General features: G+C 47.0%; 1 protein-coding gene and 1 non-coding gene across 18 annotated transcripts in view; both read right to left on the bottom strand.

Annotated features, from left to right (window-relative positions):
• The window catches only part of LOC126416640 (CUGBP Elav-like family member 2), a 764,867-nt gene that overhangs the window by 684,572 nt on the left and 56,047 nt on the right, over window positions 1-24,248 (bottom strand). The window lies entirely within an intron of this gene.
• Trnas-cga (transfer RNA serine (anticodon CGA)) lies at window positions 2,693-2,767 on the bottom strand. Its single transcript has one exon. It is a non-coding gene; the product is annotated as a tRNA-Ser (tRNA).

Below are 24,248 nucleotides of genomic sequence, written 5' to 3'. Positions count from 1 at the left end.
GGATGCCTAGAAAATAGCGTCTCCCACTAGTACGGGTGCCTGCCGAAATATTTGTTCCTTCTTCCTGACAGTTCTCTGCCGCACACTATAGGGGCAATGAACACGCTCCTGCAACGTTTTTGACAGGAGTGTCTGATCACTTACCATATAGCCTTTACTTGGCTCCCTGTGATTTTCATCTGTACTCAAATGAGCCGCTGGCAATGAAGACAACATTTTGGCACCGAGAACGAGCTGCAGTCCAACATAGAAAATGTCGGAAAGCACAGGACGCTGCCGTCTGTGACGCGGTTATTCGCAAACTGGTGCAACGCTACGACAGATGTCCAAGTCGGAGCGGCGACTATGTAGAAACGTAGCGGGAAGGTGAACCTAAATGTTGCAAATAGAACAGTTATTTTCCCTGTGATATCCATTTCGTGACCGATCGTTCCTTTCTTTACGAATAGCCCCCGTGTGTATAGCCATTAATAAACTCTACTATCGTTGGTAGCTCCTTAATTCGAGTACTATATTCCGACTTTTTCTACGTGGTATCTCATTACCGCACTTCCACCGATCGGTATCGTGCCAAGCGAAGTGTCCGTGTTTACTTCCGTCTAATGCAAACCCAGCGAAGTGACGCTGCGTTCTCTATTCCGTTCCGTGCCGTTCCTTTCGATGTCTGGTGTGGGTCGAACTGAAAGCTCAAAGCCCTTCAAGTCTATTCCAAATAGTGCCCTCGATTCAGGCCGAGGGACATGGGGGGTAATTTATGTGCGGCCCATTTTTTGCATCATTCACTCTTCGGTTCCGAAATGTAGTTAATAGCCATGGCGAATAGCACACAGAGAGAAGTGTAGGGCAGAGATAGAGAGAGAGAGAGAGAGAGAGAGAGAGAGAGAGAGAGAGATAGTGTGTGTCAGCCTGACAGAGCCGGCAGCCGGCGCTCGTGAGTAGCCGCAATAAATATCGCGGGCAATTTCCCGCGCCCGCGGCAGCGCCGCATGCGTATTAGGGGCCATTAGGACTGCTACGGGTGGCAGGCGGCGGCGGTGCTCTTTTATGTTGTGGGAACGGCGGCCACTGGCCGGGGTCGGCAGCGGGCATTACGGGCAGCCGGAGGTGGCGCCGCCCCCGGCTTCACGCAACGCGCCCCGGCACTGGGTCCAGGTTCAGTTTTATTTCTCCCCGGCCGAGTCAATACGGGTCTGGGAGTGAGGCTGCCCTCGCTTTACAGGTACAATCGTCACCTAGACTGGTCCACGAGGTGGCTGGGTTGGTTTGGAGTGTAAGGGACTGAACTGCAAGATCATTAGAGTACCTTCATCCGTTAAGTGGCAAACCGGGAGTGGTCGTTAAAAGGAGGCGGCAAAAGGCAAATCCAGAAAAGCCTGAGTTTAACAAACGAAATGGAAACAGATGAAGCCCAGAAAGTCGCCACAGGCAAGTCGCCACAGGCAAGTCGCCACAGGCAAGTCGCCACAGGCAAGTCGCCACAGGCAAGTCGCCACAGGCAAGTCGCCACAGGCAAGTCGCCACAGGCAAGTCGCCACAGGCAAGTCGCCACAGGCAAGTCGCCACAGGCAAGTGAGGCGGGGGGGAGGGAGGGAGGGAGTTTGTAGGAGAGATGGATCTGTGTGTCTACATGACAGTTTTGAGCGTAGTTTTGTCTCTAGAAGAAAATACATAAACTTATCAGTAACCTGGAGGTTTCTTTGAATACTGCATTGCCTTATTAGCAGCAGCAGCAGTAAGGTCTATGGTACCAAACTGTTGAAGTCATTTGCTTACAAACTACTTATGCTAACTTATGCTGAGGACAACACACACACACACACACACACACACACACACACACACACACACACACACACACGTATTACGAGCATTCATTCATTAAGCAGAAGGTTGCTGCTACATGTTGACAGTTGACAGACTTAAGGATGCTATTCGACATCCATTTCCTGACATCACGCCAGCAATGTTGAGTGGAATTTATTATTGTAGATGGAGAAGAACTATACTGCGTTAGGGAAACTATGAGGTGCAGACAGGGACTGTGGAATAAATAATGAAGAATAGTCACACTACCTCAAAGTTGTCCTCTGCCACAATCACTCAGTAATACAATGCGCCCCTCTATGAGTGTGTGGAGGTGTGATTCTCTAGTAGAACCCTACATATTTCTACAGAGCTTTGTGCTGTGTGAGTTGTTTTCCCTTATTGTATTTATGTTGTTTTTGTATTTAACTAGACACACATCTGAAAATACGCTCTTGTGGGTGAGCACTTCGTTCTGCCAACCCCCGCATTTTTTAGCAACTTCTATTTTTATTAGCATTTGACTCGGTAAGTTTCAATAACCGATTGCACGTAAATGCAGAGTTTTACTTATGAACGATCTAGACGGAAGGGGTTCGAACAGACTTATCTCCAAAGTTTATCATGATCATTGTTTCGTTTTAGCAATTGGAGCAGCAATGCTCCCAGTGGTATAGCATGCCTTTAGGACTTTTTCGACATTCCCTCTAGGAAATCAGCTTCCACTTCCAACAGTGTTCTCTTAACCTTCGCAATACGAAAGAAATGGGGGGACGGGTGGCTGGAAGAGAGGGTCCTTGTGCCCACCTTTTGGCAACTATAATCAAGTGATAAAGTTCATATTTTAATATTTTGAAGAAGTATTAAACTTCCCGGCAGATTAAAATTGTGTCCCGAACCGAGACTCGAACTCGGGACCTTTGCCTTTCGCGGGCAAGTGCTCTACCAACTGAGCTACCCAAGCACAACTCACGCCCCATCCTCACAGCTTTACTTCTGCCAGTACCTCGTCTCCTACCTTCCAAACTTTACAGAAGCTCTCCTGCGATCCTTGCAAAACTAGCACTCCTGAAAGAAAGGATAATGCGGAGACATGGCTTAGCCACAACCTGGGGGATGCTTCCAGAATGAGATTTTCACTCTGGAGTGGAGTGTGCGCTGATATGAAACTTCCTGGCAGAGCACTTGCCCGCGAAAGGCAAAGGTCTCGAGTTCGAGTCTCGGTCCGGCACACAGTTTTAATCTGCCAGGAAGTTTCATATCAGCGCACACTCCGCTGCAGAGTGAAAATCTCATTCTTGAAAAAATATTGTTTTTAATAAAGCCTTCTACCAGATTCCATTAATGTTTTAAATTTTTCAGTTAAACTCAGTCCGTAAAATTTGAACTTTGTAGTAGACGAGACTTCTCACAATGAATGTCATAACAGTATTTTGAAGTTCAGGACCCTTGTTATACATAATTATATTTTTTAAAAGTGTGTTGTGAATAAAGAACAACAATTAACGAATATATGTTGCGCATTTTCTTTCGGACAGACACTATTTTGATCCTGCAGTGACTACGAATCAAGACAGAGAGGAATTAAAGTCATTAGCTACTGGTGGGATTTGATTTGTATCAAGGAGACATGTTGGAAAATTTGTGCCAGGCTGGGATTCAAATCTGAGTCTCCTGTTTGCTAGGCAGATGCACTGTCATTATGCCACACATAACACAGTGGTCATCACGACTGCACGAACTACCCTCGCACGACTCCAGCGAGACTTAGACCACAGTGGCTTCAGGATCAAAACGCTGCTTGTTCTTTCGGATGGCCAATGATACCTTCAGTGCAGATGCCCACCAGGCTCGAGTTCGTGCGGGAATCAGCGAGTTGCCGCGAGTAACGAGGCTATCGGGAAACGGCACTACATCAATAGTGTGTGGTGCAAGTTGATAAGTTTGGTCTGGCGGGAGGCATGGTAGGGTAGGTAGTCCAGGCAGTTGTGGTGACCGTTGTGTCTGGATGGTGTTGAGGTCTGCCTAGTGAGAGGGAGGGAGGGAGGGAGGGAGGGAGGGAGGGAGGGAGGGAGGGAGAGAGAGAGATATTCTAACACCAGCCTGACACAAATTTTCAACTTGCCCCATTGTTATAAAGTAATGCCCAACGGCAGCTAATGTCTTTATTTCCTTTTAATCCTGATAATAAACGAAATTTGAAATTAAAACAAGTTTTTTTTGTGGTCACACTGCACCCTCTCCCCTTCACCCCCATGGTAATTAACATTACTGAAAGTACGATGGTATTTCTAAGAGGGTGGTGAAAGATATTTTCAAGTTCTGAACGCTACTTACACAGAAGTACCTTTTTAAAAGGTCTGTTGTTACTATATGTCAACAGCAATTGACGAATTTCTTCTCCTGGTAATAAACGTTATTGAGAATACGTTGGTATTTGCAGTATTAATAACCGAACGCAAGCCAGTTCCCGAATTGCCTTGACAGCTTCCAAGTTCCCATACGGGGCGTTGTGCGTGAGGCAAAAGATTACCAACCGGCTGGTGCGGTGCGTCTTAATAATGCAGGCGGGGCGGAGCTCTTCAGCGATGCGCGACGCAAGCAGGAGAATGAGGGGAAGGGGGGCGTTGGAAAAAAGACAACAAAACAAACGCAAGAGCACACCCGGCCAGAGCCACCTGCCGCCGCGGCGCGGCGCGGCGCCAGGGAAGAGGTTTTCCATTTGTCGGGGGGAGGTGGCTGGCGCGGCGGAGTGCAGGTGCATTCCTAATGCGGCGACCGCGAAATGACGCGTCGCCCGCCGAGGCGCGGCGCGGCGCGGCGTCGCAGAAGCGGAGCGGCCGTGACAAATTCATGCTCTCACGCGAGCCGAGCAGAGGCGGTGCGGGCGCGCACACCGTAGCCGGCCACTTTTCCGCTCGCGGACGGATCGCCCGGGGGAAATCAGCGGTCGGCGGCGCCCGCCGGCCGTTCGCTACTCATTAATCGCGGCGTCGCAATCTCCACCGGCTGCGCCCCCCGCCAGCTGCCATTCTGCTCACTGCTCAGCAACTGTCAGCCCGTTCGCGAACAGAGATCCTCTCGCCCTGTTCGTCCCTCAGATCCAGAGCGTCCTTACAAAGCCGTTCAGGTTTCTGCCCTGTCCGTCTCCGGATGGGCTCGACGCTTCGCATTGTCGTTTGGTGAACAAATTCGAGATTTCCGTGTATCGAACCAGGACTTCCTTGAAGAAAGAAGTCGACCTCATGTCGTAAGTAGGCTGTTTAGGAATTATGTATTTTGTACCTTTGTAATTGTATTCTTATGTTGTAAATTTATAATTGTATAGACATCAGTTCTTCAAATTAAGTTTCATTTCACTGCACACGTTTTGTTGGTCATAGTACACACAGAATATGCGAGAAAAAAAGGGGACTGTTAGTGCTTGCACATGTGTTAATAATTCAGCAAGGGACTAGTTAACAGCATTGCTGGTTCTAAGGACAATTCCAAAAACTTTGTGAGTGCACAAGTGGTGGTTTATGGACTTTCTATATTGTCCACAAGACTCTTCGATGGTGATTGTGCACCTGCACAGTCGCAACAGATGGCTGCTGGCCGTCTCTACAAGGACTGCAGTGGGTCTGCACCTCTGGTGGCCCACCAATACCATACTCTCTACCAGGACTACAGTGGGTCTGCTCTGTGATGACCTACCTACCAATATTCTTTAAAACTTCGACTGACTCTGCTGTGGGTTTGCTCTGTTGTGGCCAATTACGTGTCTGCTTGTCGAGAGTTAGCGCTGTCTTTCCGTTGGAAGGACAACACTACTTCTTCAAGACTGCATGGAAATCCACTACTTCCGTGTACATTGTCTTTTACTGCTCAGACTTTGAGAAAAGAAACGGCAATTTTACTGTGATGAACGATCAGGACTTTCTTTATCGACTGTGAGAAAACTTTAGCTTTTGACCAACATTGTATCAATAAGTGTGTGCATTTGATATCTTTGTTATTGTAATGATGAAAATTTTTTTCAAATCATTATTGGCCACTGCCCAAAACAATTTGTAAAATTTTTTGTGGGGAGCATGGGGGCTATGTAAGTTGGCTGTTTAGGTTTTTATCTTGGTAACGTCACATAGCGCTCTGTATGAACATCACTGGCTGTGCTGTGTGCAGTCTGTGGCTGGTTTGCATTGTTGTTGGCTACTGTAGTGGTGGGCAGCTGGATGTGAACAGCGCGTAGCGATGTGCAGTTGGAGGTGAGCCGCCAGCAGTGGTGGATGTGGGAAGAGAAATGGCGGAGTTTTGAGAGCGGATGATCTGGACGTGTGTCCATTAGAGACAGTAAATTTGTAAGACTGGATGTCATGAACTGCTATATATGTATTATGACTTTTGAACACTATTAAGGTAAATACACTCCTGGAAATTGAAATAAGAACATCGTGAATTCATTGTCCCAGGAAGGGGAAACTTTATTGACACATTCCTGGGGTCAGATACATCACATGATCACACTGACAGAACCACAGGCACATAGACACAGACAACAGAGCACGCACAATGTCGGCACTAGTACAGTGTATATCCACCTTTCGCAGCAATGCAGGCTGCTATTCTCCCATGGAGACGATCGTAGAGATGCTGGATGTAGTCCTGTGGAACGGCTTGCCATGCCATTTCCACCTGGCGCCTCAGTTGGACCAGCGTTCGTGCTGGACGTGCAGACCGCGTGAGACGACGCTTCATCCAGTCCCAAACATGCTCAATGGGGGACAGATCCGGAGATCTTGCTGGCCAGGGTAGTTGACTTACACCTTCTAGAGCACGTTGGGTGGCACGGGATACATTCGGACGTGCATTGTCCTGTTGGAACAGCAAGTTCCCTTGCCGGTCTAGAAATGGTAGAACGATAGGTTCGATGACGGTTTGGATGTACCGTGCACTATTCAGTGTCCCCTCGACGATCACCAGTGGTGTACGGCCAGTGTAGGAGATCGCTCCCCACACCATGATGCCGGGTGTTGGCCCTGTGTGCCTCGGTCGTATGCAGTCCTGATTGTGGCGCCCACCTGCACGGCGCCAAACACGCATACGACCATCATTGGCACCAAGGCAGAAGCGACTCTCATCGCTGAAGACGACACGTCTCCATTCGTCCCTCCATTCACGCCTGTCGCGACACCACTGGAGGCGGGCTGCACGATGTTGGGGCGTGAGCGGAAGACGGCCTAACGGTGTGCGGGACCGTAGCCCAGCTTCATGGAGACGGTTGCGAATGGTCCTCGCCGATACCCCAGGAGCAACAGTGTCCCTAATTTGCTGGGAAGTGGCGGTGCGGTCCCCTACGGCACTCCGTAGGATCCTACGGTCTTGGCGTGCATCCGTGCGTCGCTGCGGTCCGGTCCCAGGTCGACGGGCACGTGCACCTTCCGCCGACCACTGGCGACAACATCGATGTACTGTGGAGACCTCACGCCCCACGTGTTGAGCAATTCGGCGGTACGTCCACCCGGCCTCCCGCATGCCCACTATACGCCCTCTCTCAAAGTCCGTCAACTGCACATACGGTTCACGTCCACGCTGTCGCGGCATGCTACCAGTGTTAAAGACTGCGATGGAGCTCCGTATGCCACGGCAAACTGGCTGACACTGACGGCGGCGGTGCACAAATGCTGCGCAGCTAGCGCCATTCGACGGCCAACACCGCGGTTCCTGGTGTGTCCGCTGTGCCGTGCGTGTGATCATTGCTTGTACAGCCCTCTCGCAGTGTCCGGAGCAAGTATGGTGGGTCTGACACACCGGTGTCAATGTGTTCTTTTTTCCATTTCCAGGAGTGTACATTGCTTGTTCTCTGTCAAAATCTTTCATTTGCTAACTATGCTTATCAGTAGTTAGTGACTTCAGTATTTGACTGTTTTATTTAGCTGGCAGTATTGGCGCCCGCTGTATTGCAGTAGTTCGAGTAATTAAGATTTTTGTAACGTAAGTGATTCATGAAAGGTATAGGTTATTGTTAATCAGGGCCATTCTTTTGTAGGGATTATTAAAAGTCAGATTGCGTTGCGCTAAAAATATTGTGTGTCAGTTTAGTGATGATCAGAATAAGTAAAGAGAGAAATGTCTGAGTACGTTCAGTTGTGCTCAGCTGTTTGAAAATCAAATAACGTAAGGGGTTTACCAGCGCGGTAATTCATAAATTTTTCTAAGGGGACGTTTCAGTGTTCTAAAGGATTTCTGCACTACTTGATGTTAGTGGTGTTGCCGAGTGTTTGACAATAACCGACGCTCTGGCGTAGCCGTTGCACTGCTATGTTGTATAAATACACCGCTGGAAAAAGACGTAGTACGCCAGGGAAAGCGACGTCGATTTTGATCCGATGACCGCATATCCCACCTGGGGGCTCGTAGATGTACTGATAATCGTTTCAGCATGTTCCGCCTACAGGTAACGCAGTGGCATAGCTAACAGAGCGCAATGTGTGTCTACCCTTCAAGAAGGAACGGTCACAGCTAGGATGGTTACTGTGACACGAACGTGTGAAGCAACCAGGCAATCATGCCACGGAGGCACTGTCATGCTTCCTGCAACCAACCGAGCGAGTTTGGAAGGGGTCAAACCGCGGCCTTGCGACTGGCGGGCTGGTTCGGAGAACCCTCACCCAAGATGGACGTCCTCCGCAAGCTGTGCAACGACGCTGGTATCAGTGGTCACGTGAGCATTCTGACACTAGCAGCCAAGGTCCTGGACGTCTACGTAGCAGAGGCGCGGCGCTAGTGTAAGAGCAGCAGTGGCAGATCTTAAAGCTGCCACAGCACCAGTGAGAGGGGTTGCGAGCCCTCACGTGTCAACACCAACTGATGCGTTGGGACGACTGGCATGCACGCCTGTAGCCCGTCTCCCACTGGCGTCACAGCACCGATGTGCACGGCCCGACTGGTGGCGTCAGAAAATAAGCTGGAAGACGGAATGGGATGCCATGGTCTTCAGCAATGAAAGCTGGCTCTGCTTGCCCACAAGTCATGGGCACTGGCTCACACGTAACGTGTTACATTTTCTTTTTTATTGTTCTTTCACATTTGCATTGTGTAAAACATATTCTCATCAACTAAGTAGTAACAAATTATATGGAACCATTTTAACAATTGTTAATCATTCAATTCGCTGTAATGTCAGAGAAATCTTAATATATTATGTTCTTTATATCATTTAAAAAAAGCATTAACAACTGTATACCAATAAGACTGAAACAATGAGAAGTCTCTGCTATTAAATTCAGAAGCATACGACCCACCTTACACCTCAAGGCGTTGAGTTACTCTGTACTGTTAATGAAATAAATAATTTGCTCACACGACCTAGACCTGATAAGTGCAGTCTCGTAGAGTGCATTCGGCCAGGACACTGGTCCCATCCCAGGCTTATGGTGTGGGGTGCGATGAGGTACAACTCTCGCTCACCTCTGGTGTTTTTGAAGGGCCGCTAACCAGCGCTCGGTATGTGCAGAACGTTATCAGATCTGTTCTTTTGCCGTTCTTACAACAGGAAGGCGACATTTATTCTTACAGGCCAGTGTTCACGCACACATTCCCGATGAAAGCGTGCTCTACAGGATGTGCAGCAAATTTCCTGGCCAGCACAATCTCCAGACTCGTATCCTATCGAGCACCAGTAGTATATGACGGAACGAGAACTGACGCGTGCGACTCGTCAACCAACTCTTACAGAACTAAGTGAACAGGTCGAGCAGGCGTGGCATAGCGTACCCCAGAACAGGATTCGCCATCTGTACGACCGACTGGATGGCAGATTCGGCAACTGCACTGCTGTCACTGGAGGCTACACCACGTACATCCACATTAATGGATCTTCCAGCAACGATCGATACCTGATATCTCAGAACCGCTTGTGCTACTGATCTGTAAATGTAATCATTTCATGCACTGCATAAGCACTGCTGCAACAATAAATCTTGAGTGACCTGGAAACCTCTAGAAAGGTGTACTCACTTTTTTCCAGCAGTCATTTTATAGCCGTTTCATTTGCAGCAAAGCACTCATACCGGAACGTAGGGGCAACATCAGACAAGGAGACACCGTGGAGCGGTCAGCAGCTCTTTTCCGTGGGAGTGTCAATCGCGGTACTTGCTTGCTGCACGTAGTCCATTCCCCGGACTTCGACACAGGATGCAGCTGGCCAAGCCAGGTGTACTACCAACGAGCCACACTACTCCGGCGAGTCGTATCCCATTTACGGCATCTGCTAACGGCCTGTGGCATGCAGTCCTTCGCCGCAAGACTGGTTGTGGCAGCGAGATTCACGTACCACTCACGCAAGGTCTTTGGCACGTGACCCCATTGCATCAGCCATCCCACAAAAACAGAGGGGTTGGGTTGTGTGGCATGCAGTCCTTCGCCGCAAGACTGGTTGTGGCAGCGAGATTCACGTACCACTCACGCAAGGTCTTTGGCACGTGACCCCATTGCATCAGCCATCCCACAAAAACAGAGGGGTTGGGTTGTTTGGGAAGGAGACCAGACAGCGAGGTCATCGGTCTCATCGGATTAGCGAAGGATGGGGAATGAAGTCGGCCGTGCCCTTTCAGAGGAACCATCCCGGCATTTGCCTGGAGTGATTTAGGGAAATCACGGAAAACCTGAATCAGGATGGCCGCACAAAAACAGAGCACAGGCGTGAACAAAGCTGGACGTGCGTGCTGCAGCCGGATGGCTGGGCGCCGTTTCTCGACTCGCTGGTCACCAGGTTCTCCCCACATGCTGTGTGAGGGGGTGAGGGGCACCACAGCCGGCCAACAACGCACAGATGTGGAGACTTATCACTCGCACTTTTGTCATTTCGAGGACGTCTGACCTCAGCCTTCAAATACTGCGCTGATACCGTCTCTGAGACAATCACTGCAGACAACAGCACAGTAATGAAGAATACCACGTCAGCTGACGGGTCCGCTCTTCACCTGAAGACACTAAGTCATCCAGGACAGAAGTCGTGACCCAGGCCACTCAGGAACTCACCCCAGAGCCAAAGAACATGGAAGACGAAAGCTGCACTTGTCAACCCACAGCCAGACATACGAGTGGCAGACACGACGTGCCGACATCGCTTCTGCCACACATGCTTGAATGTAAAACTGGTTGTTGTGTGGTTACATTAGATGGTTGATTTCTCTACTCCCCCCCCCCCCCTCCTCCTCCTCCTCCTCCTCCTCCTGCACCCCCACCCCACCGACTTACTATAGCGTCATCCTGTATACCCAGTCAGATTATTCCTGAGTTCATATTTTTAATCCAATAAAAAACGTAAATGTATCCACATATTAATCCTTCAAACAGTACTTTTTACTGCTACCTTATTTGCTTATTTGTTCCCCTGAACCCTTTTTGAATTCACTACATTTTTTTTTCCAGCATGGGCTATTTCACGATGAATTTCCCTTAATCAGATTTCAATTTACTACAGTATCTGTTTCGCTTTGAGAGCCAGCCTAAGATCGCTTACTACACAGCTACTGAAGTCGAACCAAGGGTAACACTTTTGTTTCAAATTTCCGACCATTACCGAAATCACGAATTGAGCTAGCTCAGTTTTTAGTCAATCCGATGGAATCTTTAATGTTTGGAAGCATGGCATGTGTGCTCATTCCATATATTTGGTGGTATAACCGTTATTAGAAATAACGGTAATTAGTGAATATTTATAGGTTTTTTTGTAGGTGGCATGAGAAACACCAGAGTCAGTATTTCTTCTCTGTATATTTTGGCGAAAGTATTTGGAGCTCCTGTTTCATCCACGTTTGTCGTGTAGCTGGGTGCTTGTGGCACGCTTATTAAGAGTTTCCGCTTTAATTTCAGCTCTGCTCAAGTCTTGATTCATGGAGTACGATAAGCCGCTTACGCTCACGCGTGTTTCGCGAAGTTTTCGTCGCACTTTATGTTCTGACGACAGAGTCGTTTATAGTCCGGACTCTTGAGTATTTTGCGTTAGCTTAGAGAATAAGACCTGTCCGCTTCCACACTCAGAAAATGTTAGCGGCATCGCAGTCCCTGACGTGTTCGTGACAGATCCAGATCCGTCTGCTGTCCTCTGAGATTAGATGTCAATTGTTGTATTAAAAACACTGTCCAGTCCAAGCAAATTGAATATATTGCTGGGACATTTGAAAACGGGATCGTCCTTAATAGCGGATGAAAATGAATGTCCTGTGGCGGTGCCATAACTCAACTGCGAAATTTGTGTCATCGATACAGTGAGCTAATTACTATCACGAGACATGGTTACTATACGTCTTGTTACGTTTGCCAGCTTCTCAGCTCAAACCGAACTGTCATCTACTTTTATAACTGTATCCATCTATGTTGCAAGGAACACCACGAACAAAGGATTAAGCTGTTTCTGAATTTGGAACAGAAAATTGAGGGAGGAGAGTAACGCAGGATTCGGTGGTGCTGCAGGATTGATCGAATTAATTTCCTTGTCTGCAGGGTAATGTCTCACCATCATGAAGATAGTAAGTGTATTTCCCTTGACACAGAAGAGGTTGCATGTGTCATTTCGCATAAAAACTTTTTTTATTACTCCAATACTATTTACAAAAATGTTGAAGAAACTTTCATCATTCTTGGTGTAAGTTGCTAGTTTAATGAGCGTCCCGATATTCAGAAAACATAATGAAATTTTACCTTTAATAATTGGCATTTATTGAACGATAGTGATGACGACGTAACTACTGAAAGATAATACTGTCTGTTGTAGTAAGTACATCATTTTGTAGGAACAAAAATTCTACCTTCGTTTACCTGTACCTGCAAGTCTAAATAGTTTCCAAGCGCCATGCTTTTTTTTGTTTGTTTGGGGTTTAACGGCGCTCAACTACTGAGGTCATTAGCGCCCAGTCACAATTGTTAGAGCACATAGAATCTAGTAAAACTCGGGGGGGGGGGGGGGGGGGGGGAAAGACACCAGAAAGTTCTTACAAAGATGCAGATAAAATAAGTGAAGGAGTTAGATATCTTTGGACAAACCAGTCAAAGTAATGAAGAACAGGAGCAGCTGCTCGAGCTTCATCAGCTAAAATATCCTGTAAAGTAGATGACAGAGACAGGACAACACGAGATTGACTAAAACGGGGACACGACAATAAAACATGGCGCACTGTTTATGCATGACCACAAGGGCACTGCGGGGGTGGGTCACCGGAGAGCAGGTAGCGGTGACCAAGCGCCATGCAATGAATACACAATAGAGGAAACGTATGTATCAGATGAATTACATTGGCTGAAACGGAATGAATGGACGCTGAAGGTGGAATCAATGAGGATGATGCTGCTGCCGAATATACATCGATAAGCAAAATTAATGTCTTTGTGGTTTTACCAGGGGTGTCACGTGTGTAAGTGTACCTCTTCGCCTCCGATCAGCAACTGTGAACAGCATGCTGCAGTACCGCCGCTGTGGGACATCGAAGGCCGCGGTTGGCACCTTGTCAGTCTTGCGACTCACTCTCAGGATGGAAGGACGATACGCGGTCGAAGTATCAGTTGTAGTTGCGCGGCTGCATGCTCGAAATTTGATGGATTAGCTCCACACGTTCTTTCCAAACTTGCATGTGATCGGAAACTAACAAATACGTAAATCTTGTCTGCAAACAAATGAAGTCGTAGAAACAGAACTTTGCACAGCCGGCCAGGCGCAGCTGCGCTGCAGAAAACGGACCCCGGTGCTGCCATTGTTTTCGGCCCCGTCGCGCGCGACAAACGCAGCACGCCGTCGCTGAGGGCGGCAGATAGCTGGGCGTCGCGGCGCCTGACAAATGAGCGTCGCGGCGCTGGCGCCGGGCTGTCCGGCCGGATGCGGGGAGTCCCCGGCGGTGGCGGCGGCGGCGCCACTGTCGCCTAGGGAGTGCTGCTCCCACCAGCAGACAACTGCCGCTCGGCTCGTCCGCCACTCACTCGAGGGGCCAGTGCGCACCTATGTAGGGGGCACCGGCGTCTCGCGTTTGTGCCCACCACGTTCGTGCGTATGCTAATTGGTTATTGGCAGACGGGACGTCCCTCGTTCATATGATACTTCAGTAACATAATTCTTACTGCATGTGTTGCAAAACCCCGATGGTCATACTCTTAGTCCCTTAAAACTGCGGGCTGGTCACTCTATATCTACCCTTCAAATTTCAATTGTACGCAAAGAGACGTGGATAACGCGAAATTACGGCACTCGGTATCGACCTTAACGTGGGGCATTTGCGTAAATCTGAATGTGACTGACGCTGCCTGACTGCAATAACTTATTTGTACACACATCCAAAAAAGTTTTGCATCACCTTCGTTGCGACAGTTCCGGAACCTCTACAGAAAATTGGAATAGAGATCAACATAAATATTATTTCCGCCCTTTTGATTGCTCATGAAAACCACATATTGCATGTTGTACCACCATACAGTGAGACCTTCAGAGGTGTTCGTACAGACTGCTGTACACACCGGTACCTCAAATACCCAAGTAGCACGTCCTCTTGCATTCATGCTTGCCTATATTCGTCGTGCCATACTATCCACAGTTTCATCAAGGCACTGTTGGTTAAGATTGTCCCACTGGTCAACGGCCATTGGGCGTAGACCCTTCAGAGTGGTTGGTGGGTCACGTCGTCCATAAACAGCCCTTTTCAATCTATCCCAGGCAAGCCCGATGGGGTTTATGCCTGGAGAACATGCTGGGTACTCCAGTCGAGCGGTATCGTTATCCTGAAGGAAGCCAATCACAAGACGTGCACGATGGGGGCGCGAATTGTCGTTTACGAAGACCAATGCCTCGCCAATATGCTGCCGATAGGGTTCCACTATCGGTCGGAGGGTGGCATTCACGTATCGTACAGCCGTTACGGCGCCTTCCATGACCACCAGCGCCGTACGTCGGCCCCACATAATGCCACCGCAAAACAGCAGCTAACCCCCACCTTGCTGCATTCGCTGGACAGTGTGTCTAAGGCGTTCAGCGTGACCGGGTTGCCTCCAAACATGTCTCCGACGATTGTCTGGTTGAAGGCATATGCGACACTCATCGGTGAGGAGAACGTGCTGCCAATCCTGAGCGGTTCATTCGGCATGTTGCTGGGCCCAACTGTACCGCGAAACGTGGTGTCGTCGTTGCAAAGATGGACCTCGCCATGGACGTCGGGAGTGAAGTTCCGCATCATGCAGCACGAAAAGCATTATTCAACATGGTGCCGTTGCTGTCAGGGTTCCTCAGAGCCATAATCCGTAGGTATCGGTCGTACACAGCAGTAGTAGCCCTTGGGCGGCCTGAGCGAATCATGCCATCGACAGTTGCTGTCTCTCTTTATCTCCTCCATGTCCGAACAACATCGCTTTGGTTCACTACGAGACGCCTGGACACTTGCATTGTTGAGAGCCCCTTCCTGGCACAAAGTAACAATGCGGACGCGATCGAACCGCCTTATTGACCATCTAGACATGGTTGAACTAACGACAACACGAGCCGTGTACCTCTTCCTGGTGAAATGATTGGAACTGATGGGCTGTCGGACCCTCTCCGTCTAACAGGCGCTGCTCATGCATGGTCGTTCAGTGGCTTCTCCGAAAAGTCAAAGGGACTGTGTCTGTGATACAACATCCACAGCCAACGCATATCTTCAGGAGTTCTGGGAACCGGGCTGAGGCAAAACTTTTTTTTGATGTGTGTATATGATGTACTATGACTAAAAGCATCTCCCTGAACACTGGTTAATTTCATCTAGCTTGATATAGTAAAGGTACCGAAAAGAAACACGTATCAGTTAAATGCTCAAATACATTCACGAACCCATCAATTAACGACGTATAAATTGAACTATGCAACTTTTGACAATTCTGTTTCACAACTCAGGTTTTAGTTCTAGCGGCAGGCAGTCTTACTTGCTTATCTATGAATCTACTATTTGCTGACTTGTTAATTTACACTGAAGTACAACGATAATTCCACTCTATGTAAGGCTGAAAATTCCTGTCAAACAGTGACTGGAAGAAGGTGACTATGCACGGAAGTGCAAACATTCATATAGGTGCGGTGATTTTGAGGCAGGCGATCGTCCTGGATTCTTGAAGTGTGAAATCTGTCTAACTACTCTACCGCTGCTGCGAATGATGCTCACCTCGTGTCTGTGTTGCCCCGGGCTGTATGCTACAGAAGTTCTCGCCCTTGGTAAAGACAAGGTCGTAATCAGCCTGCCGCAACACGAAGATGTTCAGGCTCAAGTGATGCAACACCAAGTCTATCCGCCCTCTACAGCTACCGTCCACTGATTCAATGCGGATACCTCCAAGACGATACAGACACCTCCGCGAGCAAGCGCCTAATACCTTCTCTCGTGACACGCCATTCTAATTCCATCCTGCCAAAATATTGCTTGTTACCAATTGCTACTTTAAGAAGCACTGCTGCCCAATTGCGAAGATTCCGTCGAACTAGAGAAACCAGCTAAAGTTGCGCTTCTCCGATCACAACAGGAACATCACGCCTCCTACCAAAACACCGACTTCAGATGTGCGCCCTTGACGTCGCGCACTATCACGCCAATCGGCCGTTCTGCCGCCTGTGCCGTTTGTCTCGCACCTCGGTGCTCGAGATATAAAGCAAGAATTGGTAAGAGGCTCGACTGTTTCCTGTAGCATATGCATTCAGCTACCGTTAGATGGCTGTCTTCAAAGGCGGTCTGCGAAACGCAGAAAGGCACACCTGGACAGGCGTTCCGGCTTTTGTTCTAAGAATTCACCACCTGGGTGGCCGGTCGTATCCCCCGGCTTGTCCTGTTTGGGCTCAGTGTTCCCTGCTTGCCGTTTCAAATCCGGTGCGCTGTTTATTCAAATGCGCACCAGAAACTTTCAGAAACCAGTGAGCCCATCACACGGTTAATAAAAGAAAGAAATGACAATTACTTAGAGCACGTAACTCCTGGTCACCATCAGTCCATCTCATCAATGAACTTCGCATACCAATTTATTCTGTAGTCAGTCTCAGAATTACTATATCACTAATTCTGATGAAGATGCCAAGCAGAATTGCCTGTCTTTTTCACTGAGACTTTGTACGATTTTTCGAGGAAACCAGTATGTATGAGGGCCTGTTGATAACCAACGCCTAGGCAATTTTTAATGTGTTCCCAATACCGGTTGAGCTATTACCTGTCACGCATAGTACTCTGTCGATCTTCCCACTTGGCTGACGCTAATTGCGACCCTGAGCCGCCAGAGGGCTCCGAACTGTAGCGCTTAAATTGGCGATGTGGAACTTAACTACATCGGCGCGAAACGAACATCGTACTGTGATCGCGCTTTTAACGGCAGAAAACGTGCCTCCCATTGGAATCTATTGCAGAACGAAAGATGTGTGCAGTGTTGCTTGTATCGATAGCAGTGATGTGCGACGTTGGGTTGTTCCTGCTTGTAGCGAAGGAAATTGTGGTGCTAACCTCCACGTGCGCGACAGAGCTTAGCGTGTTCCCGAAACTTGGAAAACTGTTTCGAGGACTTCACCTTGATAGAGACGAAGCGGTGGCAGCGAAGGAGACGTCGTGGCTCCGTCAACGAAATCAAACATTCTACAGTGATGGTATAAGCTAACTTTTCTCTTGTTGGGAGAAATACGTTCTTTGCCAAGGTGACTTCGTCGAGGAATAAACGTGTAGACATGAAGAATAAAGATGTAGAATGTTAGTAAAGTAGGTTTTATTTAGAGAGTTCTAAGAGGTTTCACATAAATTCAGGCATTACTTTTCGGCACGCCAACTTATGTCTTTAGTTCCTCCATTTTTTAACAGCTCGCCGACTTTGAGATCTTGACGTAGAATCAGAACTCTGAACAGTAGTTTTAAGTGCTAGCTTCTTATTATTATTGTTTGCATTTGTCGTGCATTCCAAACTCAGCAGCGTCAGTCAGGTCATTTTGTCTCTTGCTGAGTTCTGCTTGTTGTTTCTATATTAGTCCTGACTGGATTGTTGGTGTATTTCTGAGGTTTTCTACATTTTTTGTACACAATACTATATCGATAGGGACTGTGCTTTTGTGCGGAGAAAAATTTGCCCATGTCCGGAACAGCTGGAGGTTGCGTTGGCCGCGGTCGACATGCATCAGGCTACTGCTCAAAGCTGTAACTACTCCTGAGTATGGAGCCAAGTCAGTTTAATGTGTGTGTGTGTGTGTGTGTGTGTGTGTGTGTGTGTGTGTGTGTGTGTGTGTGTGAGAGAGAGAGAGAGAGAGAGAGAGAGAGAAAAAAAAGAAGAAAAGATCCAGCGAGGAGCAGCGCGAGTCGAGAGAAAACTCGTGGAATGACCACAAAGACAAAATTCAAGAAATTTAGAGTTATTACAAGGATTTACGGACAATCACTCTCCGTAAGTTCCATTCAGGAATCAGGAATAGCAGTACCAGAAGTATCCTCCGCCACACACCACAAGGCGACTTGTAATATGTAGATGTGGAACTTTTCGCAACAAGAGCGGGGCGTTCCAAGTCTACTAGTTCCAATCTTTATTCCCATTCACATTCGAAATCTGCGAGGTCACATTTAACTATTGGTATTTTATAAACGGCGTCCATTTCTGCAGAAGACTACGTTAGCGCCATGTGCTTCGCTGGCGTAGACGGTATGGTCTACATAGGTTGTTTTATTTTCCTTGAACAGAATTTTTTTGTTGTTAAGAAGCTACAACGTCTTCTAAGCTTTTTCACGCTCATAAAGGCCGTAGAAGCATGGTCTTTCCCGTATGTATTTATGACCGAAACGTCATTCTGGCACCTGGAGTCTGAGGTCTTCGTTGATCTTGCCTTTTTACTTCTTGCAGTGATATATCCATAGAACTTTCGCCTTCTAGCGCATATTTCTTTTAGAGCCAATTATAGATTTTCGTAAATTTAGCTTTAAACATGTTTTAATGCAACGAAATATTTTCAAAAATGCTGAAACATGTATTTTTTATTTCTAAACCAGAAGGTAAGTACAAATTTTCTTAGATTTAACTTTAAAAATGCTTTCATAATAAATCATTTTCGTACCAGTTCTCATCACCTTAGGTGTTGAATTTCTAAAAAACACTGAAACAAGTATTTTTTAATTTGCAGCCCAGGAATCAAATGCCAGTTTTAATAGACGCAGCTTTAAAAATGCTGTAGTAGTTGGTCAATAATGATTTATTTTGGAAAGAAACTTGCATCTACTATTTCACCCCCATAAGGGCTGAATTTTCAAAAATCCTGGAACAGATATTTCTGTTTCAGATCGAGAAACCAAATACCCATTTCCGTAGTTTTAACTTCAAAATTGCCGTAATAGTGACATTTTCAGAAGGTTTTCATCCGATATCCCACCCTCTTAGGAGTGTAATTTCGAAAAATCCTTTCTTAAACGATGCCTGAAGTTTAAGACCAACAATCTCCCCAAATTTCAAGTTTGTCCTTAACAGTTTGGGCTGGGCAGTGGTGAGCCTGTCAGGCTTGACATTTCCTTTTACGCAAAAGGGTGATTCAGGTGCCCCTCCCTGTGGGTTGTATGCAATCCACATTGCCTTCAAATATCACGCTAAAGATTTTCATATTCTCTCACTCACAATGCTCAAACTATTAGTCCTACAGAAAAAAACGAGGACATTTTTGTAGGAAATTCAAGGTAATTAAATTCTGCACTGTGATACGTTTTCGCTAGAGGCTGTAGTTTTCAAATCTTTCGTGAAAAATGTACAAAAGTGACCTTCAAACGCAGGCCTGCAGCGAGAACGTAACCCAGTAAAAAATTTAACTACATTAAATTTTCTACGAAAAGGTCCTATTAATTTTTCCTGTAGGACTGATACTTTTTGTGTAGCGTGCGGGAGAATATGAAAATATCGGTCTTTGTTTTTTAAGACATTGCGGGTTGCGTAAAACGCATAAGCAGGTGCAGCTGAGTGACGCTGCATATGATTGCCGAAACAGTATTGCTGGTCTGAAATGACATTTTCCGTATGGTTGTATAGCAACCATAATGTAACGTACCTGCAATGTAAACGTCTCGACAGAAATCCTGGAACGAGGGTTTAGAGCAAACCCATTGGTGATGGGGGTGGGGGGGGGGGGTGGGAGTGGGGGGGAGGGGGAAGACAGAGGACACTAAAGGAGGAGGAGGAGGAGGAGGAGGAGGAGGAGGAGGAGGAGGCGGCAGAAGAAAGGAAGAGGTGAAGGAAGAGGACGGAGAAATTAAAGTCGGGAGGAGAAGATCGAGAAATTCGAGAAAAGAGCTTTAAGGAGCAAATCCACACGGTAAAAGTAAGTGGATGGGCAACAGAATGGAGCAGCATAAAATAGAGAATACAAGAAGTCAGGTCTGAGAGGTGAAGATGTGATCAGTGAAGTTAGTTTCGACTACTCATGTCACGCGTCCTATGTTCTTTTCAAACAGTGGTTTTCGCTCATTCTCACGAGGGTGGTAACGCGGCAGTAGGCCCACCTTTGCCGAGGAGAGCGACCGCTGTCGGGGCGACTGTTATTGTAGCCGGGGGGCGTGGCCAGGCGTCTAATTTCGGAGCTGCGACAATGAAGGCCGGCCGGCCGGCAGGATATTGGAGGCCGGAGGGCGAGTCCACCAATAAGAAGTCTCGCCGCTCCCGCGTTATTAAGATGACTTCTGCTGGTCAGCGCCGCGTCTTGATTAAATTCCTCCGTCGTCGCCACCCACGACCACACAGCTCTCGGCCTACGGAGCAGGGGGGTTTCTAAGTTGGCGTCCAGGCGGCCCTGGTGGACATCCGTGATGCTGAGCAGCCGACGGTGCCGAGGGAGGGGCGACTCTTCGACAAAGCTGTAATTAAGTGAGCGGATAATCGAGATCGCCAGAGGGCAGTGGGGCAGGGAAGACGGTCGGTCCCTCGGGTGCGGGGTCTCGCCCCCAGGGCCAGATTGCCTCCGGTGGGGCCATACCACAGCGCCAGATTCTCAGACAGTCAAGACAGGGCACTGACCACTGAACCGAAGTTAACGCCAGAGTTTTGAGTCAAATGAGTGGAGCTTTCCACAGTTTGAAACAGTATACAGTTTCAAGCAGATACCAAAATCTGCTACAACGGGCATCTACAGAAGTGCCCTAGTTAGATGACGTACAGTGTTGAGACACAGACATTGGCTCTCACTAGGGAGACGTAAATTTCCAGAGGTTTGCCTGTATCATTATTGCCTACATCATTATTGCCTACATCATTATTGCCTACATCATTATTGCCTACATCATTATTGCCTACATCATTATTGCCTACATCATTATTGCCTACATCATTATTGCCTACATCATTATTGCCTACATCATTATTGCCTACATCATTATTGCCTACATCATTATTGCCTACATCATTATTGCCTACATCATTATTGCCTACATCATTATTGACCAACTACTAAAGCAGTTTGAAAGCTGCACCTATTAAAATTGGCATTTGATTCCAAAGATTGCCGGAACAGTACTGCTAGTCTGAAATGACATTTTCCATGTGGTTGTATAGCAACCATAATGTAACACACCTGCAATGTAAACGTCCCCCAAATTAAACAAAATGCCAGACGGGATCCTTTGAAATGGACATGGTCGACTTCCTTCCCTGATCCGACGCTGTTGTCATTCTCTGACGACTTCGTCGTCGACGGTACGTTAAACCCTAAATTTCCTCCTTCCTTTTATAGCCAAACTTCTGCTTTCCGGTTTCTTCCTCAGCATCCTTTGTGTTTTCTACTGCCGTATCAGTTCTGGCAATATTAGCCATATTGCAACTACCACTCAGCAAGTAATCCATCCCATTGTGATCATCTTTTTAAAAATCCGGGTATTCTAACTCCTTGCATCATTACGGACATCATTACGTTAATGCCTTTATTTATTATCCTGTATCAATCGACGGACTAATATTCACCAAGAAACTATAAAAGAATGATCCACAGGTAGACCGCAACAGGAAAGCAGCAGCATGTTGATGTAATTTGTGTCAGCTGCACGCGCCTGTGCGTTTGGAGTGATCTAGTGACCAGGAAGCAAGGTCTGCTATTCAGTGGCATCGCTTTGTGTTCGGCGGTGAATCACGGCTCTGCACGGCCCCGGCTGATCATTGTCGGCGATTAAATCGGCCACCTGGGAGAATGTTTCGTTCTTCCCATGTTTTGGAGAAGCACAGCAGGGCTATGGTATGGGGTGCTGTCGGGTGTGTGTTCAGGCAACAGCTGGTAGCAGTTGAGACAACTGACGGTAAAATGACACGTTACAGACATCCTGCACCCTCATGTGTTACTATCCCTCTTGCAACAGTACCGTGAAGCCATTTTTCAACCGGACAGTGCTCGTCCAGACGTGGCAGCTGTCTTTATCAGCTGTCTACCTGACAGAGATACTTCCGTAGTCAGCAAAAGCTCCAGATCTGTCCCCGATGGAACGTGTGTAGGAGCATCTCCGACGTTGACTCCGCCCCGGTCAAAGCATCCAGTACATTAAGCACCAGTCACAACAGGTGTGGGCCAGCTTGACTCAGGAGAGGCTGTAAAGGCTGTATGGCACACCAAGGAACCGAATCATTGCATGCATCCAGCTCATGATACTGGAAAGTAGGTTCATACTGCCAAGTTTATTGCAATTTTGACCCAATTTCGTCATCACTAAAATAATATCGTATACCCTCTCAATCCGTGAAGTTTCCTTCCACTTCCTCCTCCCGTTCTTGGTGCTTTACTTTTGTCAAGCAGTTTATTTACACGTGGTGAAGGGCCCCACATGATCGCCACTCATCTTTTACTCAGATACAATGGCTTCATTTCTCATCTTTACAAAACAGCCAACAGGTCACAACATAGTTTAACCTGGATTCGACACCTAACATGGGAGAAAATCCAAACAATTACCTAGGAAGATTAGCTTGGTTCAAATGGCTCTGAGCACTATGCGACTTAACTTCTGAGGTCAATAGTCGCCTAGAACTTAGAACTAATTAAACCTAACCAACCTAAGGACATCACACACATCAATGCCCGAGGCAGGATTCGAACCTGCGACTGTAGCGGTCGCTCGGTTCCAGACTGTAGTGCCTAGAACCGCACGGCCACTCCGGCCGGCAGGAAGATTACAAATGCAGCTACGGAATATAAATTTCTTCAGTGGTATACAGCCTTTACTTTTGAGCGCCTAAAATTCGCTCCTCTTATTCCTTGGAGTAGACTATAATATCATCTTCCTCGCTTCTTTTATTCATTTCATTGTAATAGTTTTTATACAAAATACACTGAGTAATTGCTATTGCATTGTCCTGTATAATTTCGATTTGCATAGTACTGGTTGGTCACTTGTGAGGTTAACATTTACATGCTGTTTTAAATGTTTTTTGTAATATAAACATTTTATTTCTTCGATCGTTCATAGGTGGAGCGACGTTTTCGTGTCCACATTGTGGCAACCTGGCCCGTAAGCCTCTCATTTTTAGTCTGATGCCACCTCTAGTGCCCGTCTACTCTTACAGCCCTTACCGGCTTACAGTGTGCTACATCATCTTTACTGACAATTGCCAGTTTCATGTAAGTTCCAAAGCCTATAATTTTGATATGGTTTAAAGGTTACCTTCTTTTGAAGTATTTTATATGACGAGAGCATTTTGTTCTGAAATCTGGTCATATATTACTACATGAGGCTGTAGTCTCCTCCTAAGTGCGCGACCGCTACGGTCGCAGGTTCGAATCCTGCCTCGGGTATGGATGTGCGTGATGCCCTTAGGTTAGTTAGGTTTAAGTAGTTCTAAGTTCTAGGGGACTGATGACCTCAGATGTTAAGTCCCATAGTGCTTAGAGCCGTTTTTGAGTAACCACTTATTCTTGGTTTTTCTCTGTGTTAAAGGTTTTGTGATCTTCAGATATCATTTTCAGCATATACTTCGTTAGGTTGGCAATATGCCCGTAAACAGATCAAACAGGATGGTCATAAAATGGATACACAGTAGTTACGACTTTGAATCACACTCTTCGATAAAATTTCTACAACTAGTGACAGAAGATTAACAGTGTTCCACAGCAGTTAGGGCAAACTGCATGAATTCTGTGTAGGAAAATGTTGTTAACATTAAAACGTGCTGATGTTTCGAAAGTGAAGTTATTGTGGAACCTGCAGCACGGGAAACGCAGATGACAACCAATAACGCGAAGAACTGTAAGTAATCATTTATTTACGTAAAAACGAAGACGTGAACTGTTTTATAATCTACAAATATCACGTATCAAAACAAAACTATATCATTCTAGATTCCACTGAAGATGCCTTGAAGCAAAAGGAGAAACACGTCTGGAAGAAAATACATAGCATCAAGAAAAGGCGGTTTTCATTTACTAAACTAGATTGCTGCGGATGATGGCCACACAAACAAACTTCTTTAGGTAATTGTTTGGACTTTCTGATGAA

Source organism: Schistocerca serialis, chromosome 8, assembly GCF_023864345.2.
Source record: "Schistocerca serialis cubense isolate TAMUIC-IGC-003099 chromosome 8, iqSchSeri2.2, whole genome shotgun sequence".
Classification (NCBI taxonomy): Eukaryota; Metazoa; Arthropoda; class Insecta; order Orthoptera; family Acrididae; genus Schistocerca; species Schistocerca serialis.
The sequence above is the reverse complement of the archived record's forward strand: the minus strand, read 5'-3'. Positions and strand labels throughout refer to the sequence as shown.